Source organism: Myxine glutinosa, chromosome 1 (genome assembly GCF_964187855.1).
Source record: "Myxine glutinosa chromosome 1, kmMyxGlut1.1, whole genome shotgun sequence".
In the NCBI taxonomy this organism is placed as follows: Eukaryota; Metazoa; Chordata; class Myxini; order Myxiniformes; family Myxinidae; genus Myxine; species Myxine glutinosa.
The window spans coordinates 404,403,772-404,426,884 of NC_136261.1; the positions used below are offsets into that span (position 1 = coordinate 404,403,772).

Below are 23,113 nucleotides of genomic sequence, written 5' to 3' on the forward strand. Positions count from 1 at the left end.
CGATTGACTTGAAATTTGAATATGATTTGCATATCGGTCAACTGAATTCAAGCACCAACTATTTTTTAGGTCAAAACGTAGAGAACAGGGACATCAGTCGATCTGTGGAAGGGAGAGGGTTTGTGAGGGGTTACGGTGGGGGGACAAAACGCTATAAAACAAAGGGACACTACTTGGACTTTCAGGAAGAAGTCGGAATTTGAAAAAGGTGCATTTGGGGTGTATGAACGAGGGTAGAAGAGATGGAGGTTTTGGATGGGGGAAGATAAGAGAGGGTGGTGAACAGCTGTTTTAAAGACCTGGACGGAGGAGTGGGATTGAAGAGAGTGCGGGAGTTTGTTCCAAAGGAGGGAGAAAAGAGGAATGAAAGGGTGTAGGTGAGCAGAGAGTCTTGATTTTGGCAGTTTAACCATAAGAGGGTTGCAAGCAGATCTTGTGCATCCTGAAAGAATATTTGGAAGACAGTGGACAGACAAAGCAGGGGGCGGGGGGGGGGGGGATTGGCCTGAGAGGAGCCTGTAAAAGACAGAAGGACCACCAACCTGCCTGCGGTGAGAGAGTGAAAGGCCCTCAGAATCAGCTTCAGGGTGTAGTACTGGTGAACAGGTGTTTTTTTTTGTTTTTTTTTAGCTGAACAGTTTCCTTATAGTCTTATAAACAAGGATCATGCTATTAGAGGTCATAGAAGTACCCCTAATTATTGAAAAATTCCAATTTTCTAACATCATACATGCCCCTCAATAACCGGAAGTAGAATTATTTGTTATAACTTTAATTTGCATCATTCTTTTGGGCTGAAATTTGGACAGGATATTCAGAATATCACTTCCTTTAAAATGATGAAGGCTTTTGTTTATAGGAGTAGCCATTGTGGATTTATTGAAGGACAACCAAGTTTTATCTGGTAATTGGCATAATTATCTAATGAGTGAACATTTGACATAATTGCACAAAATCCTCTCATCAGGTAGTAGAGTAACACATGCATAATACATGTACCAAGTTTTGTGTGAAAAGAATGATAGGTGACATAGAAGATAGAAGTAGAAATGTGTTCTTTGTTTTTCCTTGTTTTTTATTGACGGTCTAATTTATGCAAATTATATGCATGTAATATGACAAAGAAGCGTTGAAACTGGTCTGAGTTAAAGCCAAGATTATATCTTTCAAGAAAAACTGAAAATTAGATATTAACTTGACTTTGTTTTTGTGTAAAGGCCTCTCAAAGGTACCTATGTAGTTTTCTCAATTTTTCACCAGTACTACACCCTTAATCGTAGGAGATACCAATAATCGTAAAACCTTTGTTTTCTACAGCATCAAGCTGACCTGCAGTGCATTCAGAAAGTATTCAGACCCCTTCACTTTTTTCACATTTTGTTATGTTGCAGCCTTATGCTGAAATCGTTTAATTTCATTTTTCCCTCATCAATCTACACTCAATACCCCATAATGACAAAGAGAAAACAGGATTTTAGAAAGTTTTGCAAATTTATTAAAAAGAAAAAACTGAAATATCACATTGACATAAGTATTCATACCCTTTGCTATGACACTTGAAATTTAGCTCAGGTGCCTCCCATCTTTGATCATCTCTTGATCATCTCTTGATCATCTTTGAGATGTTTCTACACCTTGATTGGAGTCCACCTGTGGTAAATTCAATTGATTGGACATGATTTGGAAAGGCACACACCTGCCTATATAAGGTCTCTCAGCTGACAATGCATATCAGAGCAAAAACCAAGCCATGAGGTCGAAGGAACTGCCTGCAGAGCTCAGAGACAGCATTGTGTCGAGGCACAGATCTGGGGAAGCCTACAAAAACAATTCTGCTGCATTGAAGGTTCCCAAGAGCACAGTGGCCTCCATAATTCTTAAATGGAAGAAGTTTGGAACAACCAGGACTCTTCCTAGAGCTGGACTCCCGGCCAAACTGAGCAATCGGGGGAGAAGGGCCTTGGTAAGAGAGGTGCCCGAGAACCAGATGGTCACACTGGCTGAGCTCCAGAGATCCTGTGTGGAGACGGGAGAAACTTCCAGAAAGACAACCATCACTGCAACACTCCACTGATCTGGGCTTTATGGCAGAGTGGCCAGACGGAAGCCAAACAGTTCAATCTTGGCTTCATCAGACCACAGAATCTTGTTTCTCACAGTCTGAGAGTCCTTTAGGTGCTTTTTTGCAAACTCCAAGTGGGCTTTCATGTGTCTTTCATTGAGGGGAGGCTTCCATCTGGCCACTCTGCCATAAAGCCCAGATCGGTGGATCAAAAGGTGAGAGCGGAGAGGAAGCCGTAGCCAGAGCTACTCCTGGGGGTGGAGAGAGGGCAGTTCAAGGAGAGTGAGGAAGAGAGTTTTTGATAAATATAGCAACCCCACCACCAGGACGAGGCTCAGGTCTATTATACCGGAGGAGTGAGTAACCAGGAAGAGATATTAAGGAATCAGAGACATCTTGAATTAGGAAAGTTTCTGTTCAGTAGATTCTGTCTTGTTTGTCAGAAGCAACCTGTATGGAGGGATCCATCAGGATTGAGTGAAGGCCCCGGATGTTTGAGGTCCATACTGTTTAGGAAGAGGGAGGGGAAGCATCGGGTACGGGACAGGGGAGGAGATGGGTCGGGTAAAATGAAGGATGAGAGGGGGAGGTAGGGAGAGCTGTTGATAGTGTGTCAGAGATATCAGAAGAACTGGGAGAATGGGAAGGATGAGGAGGACAAAAGGTTTGATGGTGATGGGAAGAGGGACAGTGAGGCATTGTTTGAGGGGAGGGGCAGAGCAAAGTAGAAGGTTGGAGGAGGTGAAGGTATGAGATGGAAGGGAGAGGAAGTGGGGAGGAGGTAGCGTTTTGGGGGGGGGGGGTGAGTGGGGAGAATTGGAGAAAGATGGTAGGGGGGAGATTTGAAGGGGAGGGATGGGTGGGGAGTTTTGAAGGGGAGGGTGAGGGGGGAGTGTAAAAGAGGAGGGGCAATGGGGGAGTTTAGAATGGGAGGGACAATGGGGGAGATTTGAAAAGGAGGGGTGAGGGGGGAGTATAGAAAGTGGATGATTAATGAAAAACGAACATTTATTACAAACTGGGTTTATTGTGATTTTCAAGACAGAGATCTGTTTGAAAACGACAGAGGAAAGGTGGAATGAAGGTGAGTTTGGAGAATGTAGAAAGGAAGAACTGTAAGAGATTGAATTTATTTTTTTTGAAATGGAATGATTTGAAGAGGAAATTGATAAACGCCTTTTATTAGAAAGAAAAACAGCATGTTGTAACATACCACTGAATAAAACTGCAGAGGAAAGTTTTAACATGATAAATAATATTTAAACAAATAGTGAAAAACAATCTGGGAAAAGTCCCTGTAGTGAGGGCATTGATCTGAGAAAGAAAGAGAAAGGGTTGAATGAGTATGGTGGAAACTAGAATTGGAAAGGTGAGTATCGGCTGGAGGAATGAGAAGGAGAGAAGGAAAGATTTTTTTTTTTTTTTGGTATTTAACCCTTTGAGTACGGTTTTTTTTTTGATAATCCCGGGATCCCCAGCAACCTACACAAATTTTAAAAAAATTCTCGAACCTCGATAAATTTGATAAAACGGGATTAATTTGGCATTTTGGTACAGGAATGCAACCACGTACTGACAATCTGTTTATAGGTATAGTCGATGACGTGTAGTAACATCATCCGTACACAAAACTTTTTCGCGGGTTGCGGCACTGGACGTCATCCGTGCTCAAAGGGTTAAATGTTAGACAAAGGGTAAGATGTTCAGGGGAGATAGGAGAAGAAAAGCAAAGCAAAGAAAAAAGCAATACAGCGAAGGAAAGAACATAAATTTACAGAATACGACAGGGGAGGAAAGCCTCGAGGGACCAGGCCGCGCACGCAGTACGAACAAAAACCGATTAATTGCACACAAGTTTGCACGAATTATAAACCAAGACGAACAAGAAACACACAGTAACACAATAAAATAACGAGTGGAAATTTCACAAAGACATGAATGGGAAAATACATAACTTTGATGATGTGGAAAGCTTTAAGGACGCCTCCTCGCCGGAGGAACCAGAAGCGAGAGTTGAGATCTTCACATTGGTTGTACCTGCGATCTATAGAATCGATCTTCACATTGGTTCTACCTGCGATCGGTAGAATTGATCCTCACATTTGTTGTACCTGTGATCGATAGAATAGATCTTCACATTTGTTGTACCTGTGATCAATAGAATAGATCTTCACATTGGTTGAACGTGTGATCAAATAGAATAGATCTTCACATTGGTTGTACGTGTGATCAAATACAATAGATCTTCACATTGGTTGTACGTGTGATCAAATACAATAGATCTTCACATTGGTTGTACGTGTGATCAAATAGAATAGATCTTCACATTGGTTGTACGTGTGGTCAAATAGAATAGATCTTCACAATGGTTGTACTCGTGATCAAATAGAATAGATCTTCACATTGGTTGTACGTGTGATCAAATAGAATAGATCTTCACTTTTTTTTTCTTTTTTTTTTTGTATACTGAATCGAGGCTCGTGCAAGAGCTAACATTTATTTCACAAACAAATCAACCAGACAAACAAAATATATAAAAAGAGGGAGCGGAAGACAAGATGGGGAGAGAAGGGGAAGCACACAAACATAACATTTGAGAGCAGGGAGATGTGTGGGAGGGAGAGGGCTTGGGGGGAGGAGGTGTGGGAAGGGGGGGGGGAGAGGTATAAAACACAAGGGGACCGAAATTAGCGGGGGTAGAAAAGATCAAGGTTTTGGATGGGGGAAGATAAGAGATGGTGGTGAACAGCTGTTTTAAAGACCTGGAGGGTGGAGTGCGATTGAAGAGAGTGAGGGAGTTTGTTCCAGTGGTGGGAGAAAAGAGGCATGAAGGAGTGAAGGTGAGCAGAGAGTCTTGATTTTGGCAGTTTAACCATAAGAGGGTTGCAGGCAGATCTTGTGCGACCTGCAGGAATATTTGGGGACAGAGCCCAGAGAGAGCTGGGGGGGAAAGGCCAGAGAGGAGTCGGTGGAAGACGGAAAGACCACCAACCTGCCTGCGGTGAGTGAGTGAAAGGCCCTTGGAGTTAGCTTTATCGCGGGAGATTCCAATGATTCTGAACGCTTTGGTTTCAACAGCGTGAGGACGAGCTAGGTGTGAGGCAGGAGCACCAGCCCAGAGGGGAGAGCAGTATTCCATTGAGCTGTGGATGAAAGCCTTCTATGTGGTGAGGAGCTCAGGTGTGCCAAGGAAGGACTTTGCACGACAGAGGATGCCCAGTCAGCGACTGGCTTTGGAGGCCAGATTTGAAATGTGGTTTTCCCAGGAAAGATCATGGCAGATAGTGAGACCCAAAAGCTTGAGTGACAGAACTTCTTGGAGAGGATTATTCAGAAAGTGGATGGGAGAGTTGTCTAATCGGTCTTTTCGGAGAGACATCGTAAGAGTGTGAGATTTGTCAGGATTGAAAGACATGTTCCACTTGTTTGCCCCGTCTGATTTTGTCCAGGTCTGCAGAGAGTGAGGAGGCTGCAGACTGCCGATCTGAGGGATGAGGAATGGAGCGACAGAGAGTAGAGTCATCAGCAAAGAGATAGAGAGGATTTTCAAGAGAGTCAGAGAGATCATTGATGAAGACCAGAAAAAGCACAGGGCCCAGAACACTGCCTTGGGGAACTCCAGCCTGAACAGGAAGAGGAGATTAGAGAAACCCATTCAGGGCCACACGTTGACTACGACTAGAGGGGAAGTCCACCAGCCATGCATGGAGATTTCCATGGATACCAAAGGAGGAGAGTTTGGTGAGCAGAGCGGGGTGCCAGACCGTATCGAAGGCATGTGATATGTCAAGGGAGACAGCTCTAATTTCCTGATTGGCGTTGAGGACCTCCATCCATTGTTGAGAAAGCAGAAGCAGCATGTACAGAGTAGAGTGACCTGGTCTGAAACCAAATTGATGATCAGAGATCAAGCCATTGGAGGAAGGGAAAGATTTCATATCTGAAGCAATGATGGATTCCATGACTTTCTGATAATTGGGAGAAGGCTGATGGGTCTGTTGTTGCTCAGATCTGTTTTTGCACCGTTTTTGTCCAAAGCGGTGATGTTGGCTGATTTCCAAGCAGATGGCAGATGACCATGAGCAAAAGAGAGGGTGAAGAGAACAGAGAGAGGGAGTGAAAGAGCGGAAGAACAGGATTTTAGGACCCGTGGGCTGATGCCGTCAGGTCCAGTTGCAGAATCAGAGTCGAGGGTTGACAGAAACTTTTCCACCTTGTCAGGAGGAAAGGACATGGAGTCCAGGAGCAGCTGGGTATGGTGGGTACAGACAGGGATGGGTTTGGGACACAAGATTTAGAGGCAAACACAGAGTTGAGGCATTCAGCTTTTTCACGTGCGGAGTCAGCCGTGTAGCCATTTGAGGTGAGGGAGGGGATGGAGGGGGAACAAACACCAGAAACAAATTTGACCAGACGCCACCAGGATTTGTAAGAGGGAGACAGATAAGAGAGTTTGGTCTTGAGAATGGAGAGATATTGTTTCCTGGCTCTCCTTGGGGTGGACACACTTGTTTCGGGCTTTGTGAAAGGAAATGAGATTTCCTTCTGTTCGATTTGCTTTCCAGGAGACGAAAGCAAGTTGTTTCTGGGAAACAGCCTCACCACAAGATTCCGTGTACCTTGGATGCGAGGAAGGGTATGACAACTGAAGACGAGATGGGATAAATCTGTGCATGAGAGAGAGCAATTTACTTTGGAAGAATTCCCAGGATGAGTTGATGTCAGAGGCGGTAGAGATGGGAGACCAGTCGAGATGATTGATGGCTGCTTGAAGCTGCAGTTGGCCTGAGTCTTCACATTGCCTGAGTCTACAGAATAGATCTTCACATTGGTTGAACCAGTGATCTATAGAATAGATCTTCACATTGCTTTAAAAGTTATATTTGAATGAAACGCATATTTGAAGAAGAAGCATCCGTATTGTATCGTGAGGAGAGTGAAGAGTTCGGGTTAAGTCATTTCACATCAAATAAGATAAACAATGAACTTATTTAATGATATAAACTTTATTATAATATAAACATTAATCAGTAATCACATCGCCATGAACAAGTAAATGATTTTATTGATTTGAACCAAAAATAACCGGATCAGTTCGTGATGAAAGTTAATTTCACTAAACGTCCATGGTCCATGAAGTTCCCCCTGAACACGTGCAAGATCGGCGAGTCCCCGAAACACGTCAACTCTCCCGCCTCGCAATCCAAGAAGAACCCAAACCGTTCATGATCCCCCGGCACGGACAGGTCGGTACATTGTTTGTTGTAATTTGCGGAGTATTTGTTATGATGCTTCTCCAAACACCAAGACTCGAGATTCTCTCCCAACCCGCTCTCTTCCCCTTTTCTCCCCATGGAGTTTAAACAGATTCCGATTCTGCACAAACGACTCCATCCCACATCGGCCTCCCAGAAATGACGACCCGAGGAGATACAATCACGGGAAACAACTTGTGTCGAATAATCAAACCGATCAGGATGTTCCGGGTACTGATTCTCGGTCCCGGTTCGAGTCGCCGTCCTGAGATCCCCGGAGATCTTGATCTGTCGATGTGCAGAGTTTGGGTGCAGACTCGGGGTCCATCCATCTGCTGATACGACACGGGGTCGCAGACATTGTTGGACAGACAAAAACACAAACACATTTATCTCTTTTTATAAACTTTGGGAATCACATTTATCACAAAAAAATTTTATTACAACAATTGTTTTTATTTATTTACTTCACTACCAACAACGTATATTATTTATTTATTTACTTCATTACCAACAAGTTATATTATTTATTTATTTACTTCATTAACAACAACTTATATTTATTTATTTACTTCATTACCAACAACTTACATTATTTATTTATTTGCTTCATTACCAACAACTTATATTATTTATTTATTTACTTCATTAACAACAACTTATATTATTTATTTATTTACTTAACGACCAACAACTTATATTATTTATTTACTTCACTACCAACAACCTATATTATTTATTTATTTACTTCACGACCAACAACTTGTATTATTTATTCATTTACTTCATTACCAACAACTTACATTATTTATTTAATTACTTCATCACCAAAAACTTATATTATTTATTTACTTCACTACCAACAACCTATATCATTTATTTATTTACTTCATCACCAACAACTTATATTATTTATTTATTTCACCACCAACAACCTATATTATTTCTTTATTTACTTCACTACCAACAACTTTATTATTTCTTTATTTACTTCATTACCTACGAGTTATATTATTTATTTGCTTCATTACCAACAACTTACATTATATATTTATTTGCTTCATTACCAACAACTTATATTATTTATTTATTTACTTCATTACCAACAACTTATATTATTTTATTTATTTACTTCATTAACAACAACTTATATTATTTATTTATTTACTTAACTACCAACAACTTATTATTTATTTACTTCACCACCAACAACCTATATTATTTCTTTATTTACTTCACCACCAACAACTTTATTATTTATTTTTTTACTTCATTACCAACAACTTACATTATTAATTTATTTGCTTCATTACCAACAACTTATATTATTTATTAATTCAATTCATTACCAACAACATATTATTTATTTACTTCATCACCAACAACTTATATTATTTATTTATTTACTTCATTAACAACAAAGGGGAAAGGTGACCCTCTTGAGTGTGGCTCGTATCGAGCGATAAAGTTATTTGAGCATGGAATGAAGGTATTGGAAAGGGTGTTGAAGAGGAGGATAAGGAAGAAAGTGAAGATCGACGAAATGCAGTTTGGATTTATGCCAGGAAGAGGAACGACAGACGCGCTTTTCATTGTGAGGCAGTTGCAGGAGAAGTACATGGAGAAGAGGAAGAAGTTGTTTCTTGGGTTTGTTGATCTGGAGAAAGCATTCGATAGGGTTCCACTCAAAGTATTGACTTGGGCATTGAGGAAGTTAGGAGTGGAGGAATGGTTGATCAGAGTAGTGATGGCAATGTACAAAAGAGCGAGCACAGCTGTAAAGACGAAGGGCGGGAACAGTGGTGAGTTTGAGGTGAAGGTGGGAGTGCATCAGGGGTCGGTACTAAGTCCACTACTATTTGTAGCTGTGATGGAGGTGCTGGCTGAGAACGTAAAGGAGGGTTTACCGTGGGAGTTGTTGTATGCAGATGATCTGGTGTTGATTGCGGAAAGTATGGATGGACTGAAGGAAAAGATGAACACGTGGAAGGAATGTATGGAGACAAAAGGTCTGAAGGTGAATATCGGAAAGACGAAGGTGATGGCAAGTGGTAAAGCATGTGGTGAGGTGGAAAGAACTGGGAAGTGGCCCTGTGCTGTGTGTAGGAAGGGTGTTGGAGTGAACTACATTCAATGTACAATGTGCGCTGAGTGGGTTCATCAAAAATGTAGTGGTCTGAGAGGGTCATTAACCAGTGTGGCAGCTACACTCAAATGTAAGGTGTGCACAGAGGGAGCTGCAGATGGAGGAAATGTTGAGTTGGATCTTGGAGACGGCGTGAAGCTGGAAGGTGTGAAAACATTTTGCTACCTCGGAGACATGCTGAATGGAGAAGGTGGATCAGACTCGGCAACGGTTGCTCGAGTGAGATGTGCATGGAAGAAGTTTCGGGAACTGAGTGGCGTGCTGATGAGGAGGGGAGTGTCGTTGAAACTGAAGGGAAAGGTGTATGCTGCATGTGTGAGAAGTGTTATGATTTATTTGAGCGAGACATGGGTAATGAACGTAGAGCAGCAACGAAGGTTGGAAAGGGTGGAAATGCGAATGGTTCGACGGATGTGTGGAGTATCGTTGAGAGAGAGAGGAAGACAAATGATCAATTGCGAAAGATGATGGGAATACAGCCTGTGATTGATGCTGTGAAGAGGAACAGGTTGAGATGGTTTGGTCATGTGTTGAGGAAGGATGAAAGTGACTGGTTGAGAAGAGTGATGGAAATGAATGTAGAAGGAAGTAGAGGACGGGGAAGACCGAGAAAGACTTGGCTAAAGATGGTGGAAGAAGAAATGCGGGCAAGGGGGTTAACAAGGAGAGATGCAGAAAATAGGGCAAAATGGAGAAGATTGTCATGGGGACTGCAAGGCTAACCCCCGCTCTAGCAGGGAAAATGGCCTTTAAAATGCATGTTGTTGTGTTGTATTAACAACAACTTATATTATTTATTTATTTACTTCACTACGAACAACTTATATAATTTATTTACTTCACCACCAACAACCTGTATTATTTCTTTATTTGCTTCACTACCAACAACTTTATTATTTATTTATTTACTTCACTACCAACAACTTATATTATTTATTTATTTACAACACCACCAACAACTTAGATTATTTATTTATTTGCTTCATTACCAACAACTTTTATTTATTTATTTACTTCATTACCAACAACTTTTATTTCTTGATTTACTTCACTACCAACTTATATTATTTATTTATTTACTTCACTACCAACAACTTTATTATTTATTTATTTACTTCACGACCAACAACTTGTATTATTTATTTATTTACTTCGTTACAAACAACTTACATTATTTATTTATTTACTTCATAACCAACAACTTATATTATTTATTTACTTCATTACCAACAAGTTATATTATTTATTTATTTACTTCATTACCAACAAGTTATATTATTTATTTATTACTTCATTAACAACAACTTATATTATTTATTTATTTACTTAACTACCAACAAGTTATATTATTTATTTACTTCACCACCAACAACCTATATTATTTCTTTATTTACTTCACTACCAACAACTTATATTATTTATTTACTTCATTACCAACAACTTATATTATTTATTTATTTACTTCACCACCAACAACTTATATTATTTATTTATTTACTTCATTAACAACAACTTATATTATTTATTTATTTACTTAACTACCAACAACTTATTATTTAATTACTTCACTACCAACAACCTATATTATTTCTTTATTTACTTCACTACCAACAACTTGTTTCAATTAATTTATTTGCTTCACTACGAACAACTTATATTATTTATTTATTTACTTAACTACCAACAACTTATTATTTAATTACTTCACTACCAACAACCTATATTATTTCTTTATTTACTTCACTACCAACAACTTGTTTCAATTAATTTATTTGCTTCACTACGAACAACTTATATTATTTATTTATTTACTTAACTACCAACAACTTATTATTTAATTACTTCACTACCAACAACCTATATTATTTCTTTATTTACTTCACTACCAACAACTTGTTTCAATTAATTTATTTACTTCACTACGAACAACTTATATTATTTCTTTCTTTCATTACCAACAACTTATATTTATTTATTTACTTCACCACCAACAACTTACATTATTTATTTACTTCACCACCAACAACTTACATTATTTATTTATTTGCTTCATTACCAACAACTTTTATTTATTTATTTACTTCATTACCAACACAAAAAGGGTTGGCGTCAGGAAGGGCATCCGGCCGTAAAACATTGCTTCAAAAAGGGGACCAAAAAACAACAACAACCACGGTGCCAGAAAAAGGCCAACCCCCGCTTTGCGGGGAAAAATAGCCTCTAAAGGTGGTTATTATATATATATATTACCAACAACTTTTATTTATTGATTTACTTCACTCCCAAAAACTGACATTATTTATTTATTGATTTACTTCACTCCCAATAACTTACATTATTTATTTTTTATTTACTTCACCACCAACAACTTAGAGGAGGAGGATCGGGAGGGGAGAAGACGAGGGAGGAGATGTGTGAGAATGAGGAGGGGACAGAGGTTGAGGGAGGAGGGGGGAGCGAAATTCTGCAGATGTGACGCACAGTTTGACGTGACGACACACACATTGATGAATCACCCTGCGCTCGTGAAACACCAGGACGAGAGTTTATAACTTGTTCGGGATTCAAACCCAGGTTAGACACCTTAGGGCACGTGTGCATACCTCTCCGAAATCGTGCTTCACCTGTTACTTTCATCATCCAATTTTTTTTCTTCCAATTAGGTAGATGTCATCTTGCCACCCTATCACCATGGAAACCAAGTGGCTTCAACACTCGACGTTGGTTGTTTTACATGTATATTTTGTATTGGTACAATAATTATAACTATATTAACATCATGAAAGAAGATCGTACAAAAAGGGGGAAATAAGACATTTATAACAGGTGAGGCACCGCCCGAGGCACCGCACGTCGCTGCGGACCACAACACAGGCATGTGGCAGCCGAATTTGAAGAAGAAGAATTTCTCAGAAGCAGATTGTTTCTCTGATATTTTCCAAGTTTAAATAAATAGTTTCTCATGAGTTTGAAGAAGATCTGGATGGTGTATGTTGCCACAAACGCAGGGAATAATAAAATTTGTTGTTCTTAGCTCACCTGGAACGAGGTTCAGGGGAGCTTATGCGGTGCCATGTCATCCATCCGTCAGTCTGTAAACACTTGAAACTTCTTCTCCAAAACCGCTGATGGGATTGTGACAAAACTTGGCACAAATTATATTTGTTATGTTGTGACAAAAGTTTGTTCACGGCATTAATATATATATATATATTTTTTTGTTGTTGTTGTTACGGCCCGTGGATAAGATGTTGTGTTTGCCGAGCGGATGGCCCCGCGGTCGTACAGTTACCCCGACTAACCCGATTCCCGAACGTTGGCCGGATCGCGCCACAGATATTCAATAGGGAAAAGACTAAGGCGACACAGATGTGAAGAAGAAGCAGACAAAAAGGTTGGAAATACGAATATAATTTATTTGCTATTTACAGGCTCAAAAAAACCAAGGAGAAGGAAAGATAAGAAAATAATATACAGAAGATTTTAGAGACACAGTGCAACGCTAGCTTATACGAGCTTAATTAACTACCCAGGGACAAAACAAACAGAACAAACTCACGTACACCAAAAGGATGGAAAGGCAGGAGGTGGATGGCTGGAGGGAGAGGAAAGTCCAAGAGGTCCTGCAGCACGATCGGCGCGTTTAGCAGCCGCCGTTCCTTCATGGCCCTGCTCAAAACCGCCGTCCAGGCCCCAAGCGGCTGTTGAGTGTTGTTGCTGCTGTGGCCGCCGCTGCTGCTGCTGCTGTGGACGTCGCATGCTTTGCCAGGACTACAACAGGCTTTGTGCTTCCCTGGATGATGATCTCCTTAATGTTCTCTATGTTCTTTTGCTCATATGCCAGCCTCGGACTCTGCTCGGAAAGGCACCAGCTCAGGAACAAACATCGGCCCACTTGATCAGCCGTTGCAGTGTACAAAGCTTCCTTGGGTGATCTCAATGTACTCTCGCAGTTGGTTCTCTTACAGTTGGTTCTCTCTGGATGATCTTTTTACACAACTCAGCAACTACTCCACTCAACGCAACCACTGACCCCCGACAACTTCTTGCGCGCGCGCCTTTATAGCGCCTCCGGCGATTAAGCCGCCGGCCTTCAGGACACGCCCATCGGTGTGCTCACCTCGGCCCTGGTTGGTCGCGCGACCCTCTGGCTCCGCCCTTGATGACGACGGGCGGGCACGCCTTTCTTCCCCGACCCGAGCACATGTTCAATGGTGGTTTTGGAGGGGATGTAACTGGCAATCGAGGCTTGGCAATGATGAAAGGCAATGAAAGTTTTGGGAGTGGGAATGGGGGATGAAAGGAATCTATCTATTTCACTTGGTGCAATGGAGTGTCATCTTAATGGAAGACAAGGCCTTACCCTAATACACATAATAAAGATATAACTATCAACCAGGGGGAAATCTATGATTGGCTAACGTGTATGCTTTATGGAATTAACTACGGGAACACCCTTTGACCTTTATACAACACTGGAGGCAGGAGGGTCCAGACTTAAGCAATAATTCACAACAATTTACTACAATACAACACAATAAAAAAAATACAATCCTCATATCCACAACAATATATATATATATATGTATGTATATATATATATATATATATATATATATATATATATATATATATACATATATATACATATATATATACATATATATACATATATATACATACATACACATACACATATACACACAGGGTGATTGAAAAGTAACTCCCTATTTTAAAATACTTATAATTTATTTCCTAACTATAATTTTAACAGGAAATGGATATAAGAAGAAAGCGTATAGCATGAAGTTTTATTTGAAATTCGATATGGGCACCAGAATTCGCCACCAGCTTCTCAAGCCGCCCGGGAACCGCGTAAACTGATTTCACCAGGAACTCTTGTGGGATGGAAGACATAACTTCTCGTATTCGCCCTTCAAGTTCTTCCAAAGTCGTTGGTTTTGTACAATAGACTTGCTCTTTTACCCAACCCCAAAGAAAAAAGTCACATGGTGTTAAGTCAGGGCTCCTGGCTGGCCACTCATATGGACCACGACGACCCATCCATCTCCCAGGGAAGTGGGCATTCAGCCATTCACGAACAACAATAGCAAAATGTGGAGGAGCGCCATATTGCATGAAAATCAAATCTTCAACATTCTCCGAAGCACTGATAATTGGCCAGATTTCGTCTTGCAGCATGGTGAGGTACCTTTTGGCATTCATGGTATCGCGAAGAATGAAGGGACCTACTATCCTTTCCGAAGTCATTCCACACCACACCGTTACCTTGGGCCGATATTGCGTTTTTTCAGAAATAACACGAGGATCTTCTCCTGCCCAGTAATAGCAGTTGTGACGGTTCACAAACCCACCGATGTGAAATATCGCTTCATCAGACCAGAGGATATTTTTAAAGAGATCAGACCAATCTTCATACCAAGCCAGCATCACCTCCCCAAACTCCATGCGAATGTCGCAGTCTTCAGCAGAGAGTGCTTGACAGTAGTGCGGCTTCCAAGCATGCCATTTAAGCTCCTTTTTGAGCACAGTTCGTACTGTGTGAAAGGAGAGCCCACTTTCCCTTGCTGCTTGTCGAATTGACTTTCTTGGGCTATGTGTAAACATTTCTTGAACTGCTTGCACTGTCTCCGGGTCACTGGACTTGGAAGGGCGACCGCTTCTTCGAGTATCAGATACAGATCCTGTAGCCATGAGTTTTGCATGACAATTCTTGATCGGCTTTGCCTCAACTTGAGCATGTGCTCCTTTAATGGTCCTCCACCATCTTTGCACTTGAACAACGGATTTCCAAACTTTGTAACGTGCCGCTAGCTGGGCACGCTCCTGCAGGGTAAGACGTCCAGCCATGTTTGTAGGGCTTCCGAATTTCAAACAAAATATAATCTGAAAAAAAACCAACACAGATTAAATTCTCATACATTAAGGATTAAATTCTCATATATTGTAATATTCTCATACATTAAGGAACAAACACTAAAATTTTGATAAAAATATTACAATAAATAAATAATTTCTAAATATTTTAAAATAGGGACTTACTTTTCAATCACCCTTATATATATATATATATATATATATATATATATATATATATATATATATATATATATATATATATATCGGGGTGTAAGGTGGACTACCGGGGGTCAAAGTGGCTCCAGGTTTGACCCCCCCAAAATATATAATTGCTTTTTTTCTCAGAAACAATTTTGATGAAACTTGACCACAACCTTAATCACCCATGATGTACCAAAGTTTATTCAAGGCATTACAAAAAATTCGGTCTGAGGAGGTATACGAGTGGTGGGGATGGGGTGGGGATGGACCCCCAAATAAGTATATATTTTTGTTTTTTGCTTAAAGTCTCATGATTATGTTGGTATGATTCTACATGCTGTCCTGTGTTCTGGCAACCATTGGAATTGGTTGAAAATACCTTTAGTGAGTGTAGTATGCTGTTTATTCTACCAGGTGAGTGCCAGGGGTATTGCCCATATTTTTACTCTTTAAAAGAAGGAACTAAATAAAATACTCAATCTGACGAGACACACACACACACACACACACACACACACACACACACACACACACACACACACACACACACACACACACACACACACACACACACCCTTTTATTATTACAGACATAATTATGATTCCACAATGTTTGTTGATGTAAGATGTTTATGTGAGAGATCGGGAAATATCTTACAAGTTCCTTCAATATTGTAAATTATCAGGATGAACGAGCAATTTATACCGGCTGATGCTTGTAGAACGAACCAGTAATCGTCAAGAAAGGTCTTGTTCTGATTACATCGTTGGAAAGAGGGGGAGGAGGAGAGAGAGCAGGGCTTGGGGTATTGGGAGAAGAGAGGGGGAGAGAGAGAGTAGGATGGGGAAGTGGTGGAGAGAGAGGGGGATGGGGTAGTGGGGGAGTGACAAGGGGATGGGGTAGTGGGGGAGATAGAGGGGGAGAGAGAGACGGAGATAAAGGGGGAGATGGGGGAGGAGGGAGTGGAGGTTAAAAAGGCCTTTCATCAGTAAACCCAAGTTTGGACTATCCCCTCCTCCTGGTTGGACATCGTTCAATTAAACAACCTTTGGGTCTTGTGACACTTGACAAGAGGGTAAATCGAGTTGGAAAATAACTAAGTGGAATAGAGTGAAGGAAAAAAAAAATGGGGAAATAAAACAGAAGAAAAGGGAAAGAATGAAAAGGAGGAAATGTAGAATATTAAATAATCTAGAAATGCAGAGAAGAAGAAGAACCCCCTCCCTATTTCCCTTCACTTACAAAGATTTCTCAAGTTGTTGTGATCCAGCTCCACCTTCTCCGGATGCTCCACCGGTTTTTCTGTGGAAATGATTAAAGATGAATAAAAATTAGAAGATGTGAAATTCTCTTATTTTTATGTTTACACAACAACAAAACAACAGGCATTTTAAGGCCATTTTCCCTGCGAGAACGGGGGTTAGCCTTGCGGTCTCCATGACCATCTTCTCCATTTTGCCCTATTTTCTACATCTCCCCTTGTTAACCCCCTTGCCCGCATTTCTTCTTCCACCATCTTTAGCAAGGTCTTTCTGGGTCTTCCCTGTCCTCTACTTCCTTCTACATTCATTTCCATCACTCTTCTCAACCATTCACTTTCATCCTTCCTCAACACATGACCAAACCATCTCAACCTGTTCCTCTTCACAGCATCCATCACAGGCTCTATTCCCATCATCTTTCGCAATTCATCATTTGTCTTCCTCTCGCTCAACGATACTCCGCACATCCGTCGAACCATTCGCATTTCCACCCTTTCCAACCTTCGTTGCTGCTCTACGTTCATTACCCATGTCTCACTCCCATAAATCATAACACTTCTCACACATGCAGCATACACCTTTCCCTTCAGCTTCAACGACACTCCCCTCCTCGTCAGCACACCACTCAGTTCCCGAACCGTCTTCCATGCACATCTCACTCTTGCAACCGTTGCCGAGTCTGCTGCACATTCTCCATTCAGCATGTCTCTAAGTAGGAAAATGTTTTCACACCTTCCGCGGTCTCCAAGATCCAACTCAGCATTTCCTCCATCTGCAGCTCCCTCTGTGCACACCTTACACTTGAATGTAGCTGCCACACTGGTTAATGACCCTCTCAAACCACTACATTTTTGATGAACCCACTCAGCGCACATTGTACATTGAATGGAATTCACTCCGACACCCTTTCTGCACACAGCACACGGCCACTTCCCAGTTCTTTCCACCTCACCACATGCTTTAACACTTTACCTTCGTTTTTCCGATATTCACCTTCAGACCTTTTGTCTCCATACATTCCTTCCACTTGTTCATCTTTTCCTTCAGTCCATCCATACTTTCCGCAATCAACACCAGATCATCTGCATACAACAACTCCCACGGTAAACCCTCCTTTACGTTCTGAGCCAGCACCTCCATCACAGCTACAAATAGTAGTGGACTTAGTACCGACCCCTGATGCACTCCCACCTTCACCTCAAACTCACCACTGTTCCCGTCCTTCGTCCTTACAGCTGTGCACGCTCTTTTGTACATTGCCATCACTGCTCTGATCAACCATTCCTCCACTCCTAACTTCCTCAATGCCCATGTCACTACTTCACGTGAAACCCTATCGAATGCTTTCTCCAGATCAACAAACCCAAGAATCAACTTCTTCTTCTTCTCCATGTACTTCTCCTGGACCTGCCTCACAATAAAAAGCACGTCTGTCGTTCCTCTTCCTGGCATAAATCCAAACTGAATTTCGTCGATTCACCACCAGATTACAGATCCCTGTCATTCTCTTCACACCCCAATTTCCCAACATTTCAACCAACTCTATCATTGGGTGAAGAACTATTTTCGTAATTTATCTTGCAATTCTCCATTAATCTTCGCTCTTATTTGAAGCTCTTTCACAATCTTCTTGTATTTCCAAGTACTAGTTCTGAAAACAAATAGTTGCTGGAATTTGTCTAAATGATCATTTCATTTGACAAAATCATATGTTTATGAAGATTATTTTATCTTATAACTAAAAATCTGAACACAACAAACATGAGGGAAGAGAAATGGATCCTCCATTTTGTATCAAAATAAAATAAATTATTCATTAATTCATGAAGGAAATTTCACAACATTGTTCTTACACTTCGCTCTTTTGTACTAAAATCGAGTGATCGCTAATTCGTTTTCTCCACAAGATAAAATGAATCTTTCGTTCTTCACCAGAATTGAACATCATAAGATTTCAGGAATATGTGAATAATTCATGGAACATGTGAATTATTGAAGGTACATGTGAATGATCGAATGTGCATGTGAATGATTCAAGGTACATGCAAATGATCCAAGGTACATGCAAATGATTCAAGGTACATGCAAATGATTCAATGGGCATGCGAATGATTCAAGGTACATGCAAATGATCCAAGGTACATGCAAATGTTTCAAGGTACATGCAAATGATCCAAGGTACATGCAAATGATTCAAGGTACATGCAAATGATTCAAGGTACATGCAAATGATCCAAGGTACATGCAAATGATTCAAAGTACATGCAAATGATTCAAGGTACATGCAAATGATCCAAGGTACATGCAAATAATCCAAGGTACATGCAAATGATCCAAGGTACATGCAAATGATTCAAGGTACGTGCAAATGATCCAAGGCACATGCAAATTATTAAATGTGCATGTGAATGATTCAAGGTACATGCAAATGATTCAAGGTACATGCAAATGATCCAAGGTACATGCAAATGATTCAAGGTACATGCAAATGATCCAATGTGCATGTGAATGATTCAATGTGCACATGAATGATTCAATGAACATGTGAATTATTCAACGTCCACGTGAATGATCCAAGGAACATGTGAAGGATTTAAGATGCATGTGAATGATTAAATATGCATGTGAATGATTTTCGGAACATGTGAATTATTTATGTTGATGTGGTTTCCTGCTTGGTGAAATTAATCTGTTGATCGCTCCGTGATAGGGCAGTGCACCTGTGAAAAAATTATAGATTTAAAAATTCCCTTTACCAACTCAGAATTTTTAGCTCACCTGGACTTTAGTACGGTGAGCTTCTGCAATCATGCAGTGTCCGTAGGTAAGTGAGTGAGTGAGGGAGTCTGTAAACACACGTCATTATCGCTTGAACCAAGCACATGATTTTGATGAAACTTGGCCACAAGCTTCAAAACTGATGCCTAATGAAATTTTATTGATCACATCAAAATCTGCGCTCATTATAGGGGTCCACGGTGATGTTTTTGACCCCTCCCCCAAAATAGGTGTTTGCTCTTCTCCGAAACTACACTCACAATTTTGATGAAATTTGATCACAACCTTCATCGCCCATGATGTACCAAAGTTTTATTCACGGCATTAAAAAAAAATCAGAGTCTGGGGGGGGGGGGGGGTGGGTCTGTGGGGGTTGAGTGACTTGCTCTTGATCCAGGTGAGCTTCAGGACCCACGATCCTATTGTTTTTAAGTCTTTCTGAATTGACCCAATGGTTCATTGATCCGAAATGAAAATGACTGAATTATTATGTCCAACCTTCCATGATGCTCATTGATCAGTTGTTTTATCATAAAAATGAATAAATTATTTGAAGATGGAAGTGAGAACAACTCATTCATGTGACATGTTTCCACATGATGCATCACTGTGTAATCAGTGTGTGTGTTTTAGGTACAACACCTGGAAATATTAACCAAAAGTTTCTGTATAGTTTGTTATGATCTGTGAACACTTAACTGCAAATAATTCATTTTAACAACTTTGACACAAAGATCCTCCACTTTTACAAACTTTTACAATTACAGTTCATCAGAAGAATAAAACAGTGAATGAATGATCAGTAACATTGACTTTTTTTTGTATACAATGCCGAGGCTCATGCAAGAGCTAACACATTAAACACAAAAACAAACAGACACATAAAACATATAATAAAGGGAGTGGGAGACAAGAGGGGGAGAGAGGGAAGCACAAAAACAGTAGAGAACAGGGACATCGGTAGATCTGTGGAAGGGAGAGGGCTGTGGGGGTGGAGGGGTGGTTGGGTGGGGTGGGGAGGAGTACATGGTTTAAAACATGTGGACACTGCTAGGAATTTCAGGAAAGAAGTCGGAGATTGAAAGAGGTGGATTTCGGTTGTTTTAACAGGGGAAGGAAAGATCAAGGTTTTGGATTGGGGTAGATATGAGATGTTTGTTAATAGCTGTTTCAAACACCTGGAGGGAGGAGTGGGATTGAAGAGAGCATGGGAGTTTGTTCCAGAGGCGGGATAAAAGAGGAATGAAGGAGTGAAGGTGAGCAGAGAGTCTTGATTTTGGCAGTTTCACCAGAAGAGGGTTGCTGACCTGTAGGAATATTTGGAAGACAGAGCACAGAGAGAGCTGGGGGAGCGAGGCTTGAGAGGATGTTAAGTTTTGCACTCACATCCAGGTTTATGTCCTGATTCTTCACAATCTCAACTCGTGACCTCATTTTCCTGTAAAATGTTTGTTTTCGGCACAAAAGAAGATTTCTCTCCATCGCGGGCCGGTCCCCTACATCCCAGATTAGAACTTTGTGGACTTCATGTTATGAATTTTACAATTTATGAAAAATGATTTAAATACTGTTAGTCTTGTATTTCTGGTCCATAATGTTTATTTATCACAACAAAATTAACTAGAACGGCACCCGGTCGAGCGCATACCTCCACCAGGCTGAACAGTTTATGTTTTGTATCCACTGAAAGACAGGATCTGGATCCAGACCTTAACCAAAGTCGAATTGGCTTGTTATTGTTCCCCAACCAAACTCATTCACCAAGTTTTCTCATAACCCATTCACAACTATTTGAAATATCGTGTTATACAGTAAATCGTTTTTGGCCCCAACTCTCAATGATGAGGAATCGGTTAAAAATTCTCTGCTCCGGATCTGGATTCGGATCTTCACCAAATCGTATGAATTAGTCCTAGTGACACACCCAACCTATCCACAAAATTCCATCTGAATCCATCCACAATTTGAGATATCCTGCTCACAGACAAACAAACAAATGAACTAGAACGGGCACTCGGTAGAGCGCATACCTTCGCCGCAGCTACTGTTCTGTACTTGGCATGGGAGTGTAGGGAACAGAACAACAAAAATACGATTTTGACCTTTTCGTGACCTTGACCTTGACCTTTGACCCGATTGCTCCCAAAATCTAATCAAATGTGTCCCGTATAATAACCAATCATCCCACCAAATTTCATGCAATTCGGTTGAATACTTTTTGAGTTATGCGAATAACATACACACACACACACAGACATACAAATAAATACACAGCGATCAAAACATAACCTTCCGCTTTTGCGAAGGTAAAAATCGGTCAGAGACCGAGGACTTGCCGGAATGTACTTTTTTATCGGCCATTTAGGACAAATATGGCGGCCGAACCACGTGACCGATGAGGTCATCATTAACATATTTTATTCCCCATGGAGAGTTCTTTACAATGAGCCATGTCTCAATTTGTTTTATTCAGAACTTTTGGAGATGTGGAGGTGCAAAGTTTTTCGGTTTTTCCAAGATGGCGACCGAACCACGTGACCGATGACGTCATCATTAACATATTTTATTCCCCATGGAGAGTTCTTTACAATGAGCCATGTCTCAATTTTTTCTATTCATCACTTTCGGAGATATGGAGGTGCTAGTTTATTCGGTTTTTCCAAGATGGCGGCCGAATCACGTGACCGATTACGTGATCATTAACATATTTTATTCCCCATCGAAAGTTCTTTACAATGAGCCATGTCTCAATTTTTTCTGTTGTGTACTTTCGGAGGTATAGAGGTGCAAAGTTTTTCGGTTTTTCCAAGATGGCGGCCGAACCACGTGTCCGATGACGTCATCATTAACAGATTTTATGCCCCATGGAGAGTTCTTTACAACGAGCCATGTCTCAATTTTTTCTGTTGAGTACTTTCGGAGATACCGTGGTGCAAATTTTTGCCGTTTTTCCAAGATGGCGGCCGAACCACGTGACAGATGACATCATCATTAACATATTTTATTCCCCATGGAGAGTTCTTTACAATGAGCCATGTCTCAATTTTTTCTATTCAGCACCTTCGGAGATATGGAGGTGCAAAGTTTTTTGGATTTTCCAAGATGGCGGCGGAACCACGTGACTGATGACGTCATCATTAACATATTTTATTCCCCCTGGAGAGTTCTTTCCAATGAGCCATGTCTCAATTTTTTCTGTTCAGCACTTTTGGAGATAGAGGTGCAACGTTTTTCGGATTTTCCAAGATGGCGGCCGAACCACGTGACCGATGAGGTCATCATTAACATATTTTATTCCCCGTGGAGAGTTCTTTACAATGAGCCATGTCTCAATTTGTTTTATTCAGGACTTTTGGAGATGTGGAGGTGCAAAATTTTTCGGTTTTTCCAAGATGGCGACCGAACCACGTAACCGATGACGTCATCATTAACATATTTTATTCCCCATGCAGAGTTCTTTACAATGAGCCATGTCTCAATTTTTTCTATTCAGCACTTTCGGAGATATGGAGGTGCTAGTTTATTCGG

The 23,113-nt window shown here is 40.7% G+C and overlaps 1 long non-coding RNA gene across 3 annotated transcripts; it reads right to left on the reverse strand.

The window, feature by feature from the left end:
- Positions 1-7,055: 7,055 nt before the first annotated feature.
- LOC137417481 (uncharacterized) lies at positions 7,056-20,959 on the reverse strand. Of its 3 annotated transcripts, XR_010982451.2 has the most exons (4): positions 20,764-20,959; positions 19,586-19,653; positions 16,788-16,847; positions 7,056-7,649 (listed from the first exon to the last, which is right to left on the reverse strand). It is a non-coding gene; the product is annotated as an uncharacterized LOC137417481 (long non-coding RNA). The 3 variants fall into 3 exon arrangements; XR_013621903.1 differs by lacking the exon at positions 20,764-20,959 and having other exon boundaries at positions 19,586-19,913; XR_013621904.1 differs by lacking the exon at positions 20,764-20,959 and having other exon boundaries at positions 7,056-7,652; positions 19,586-19,913.
- Between the last annotated feature and the right edge of the window lie 2,154 nt (positions 20,960-23,113).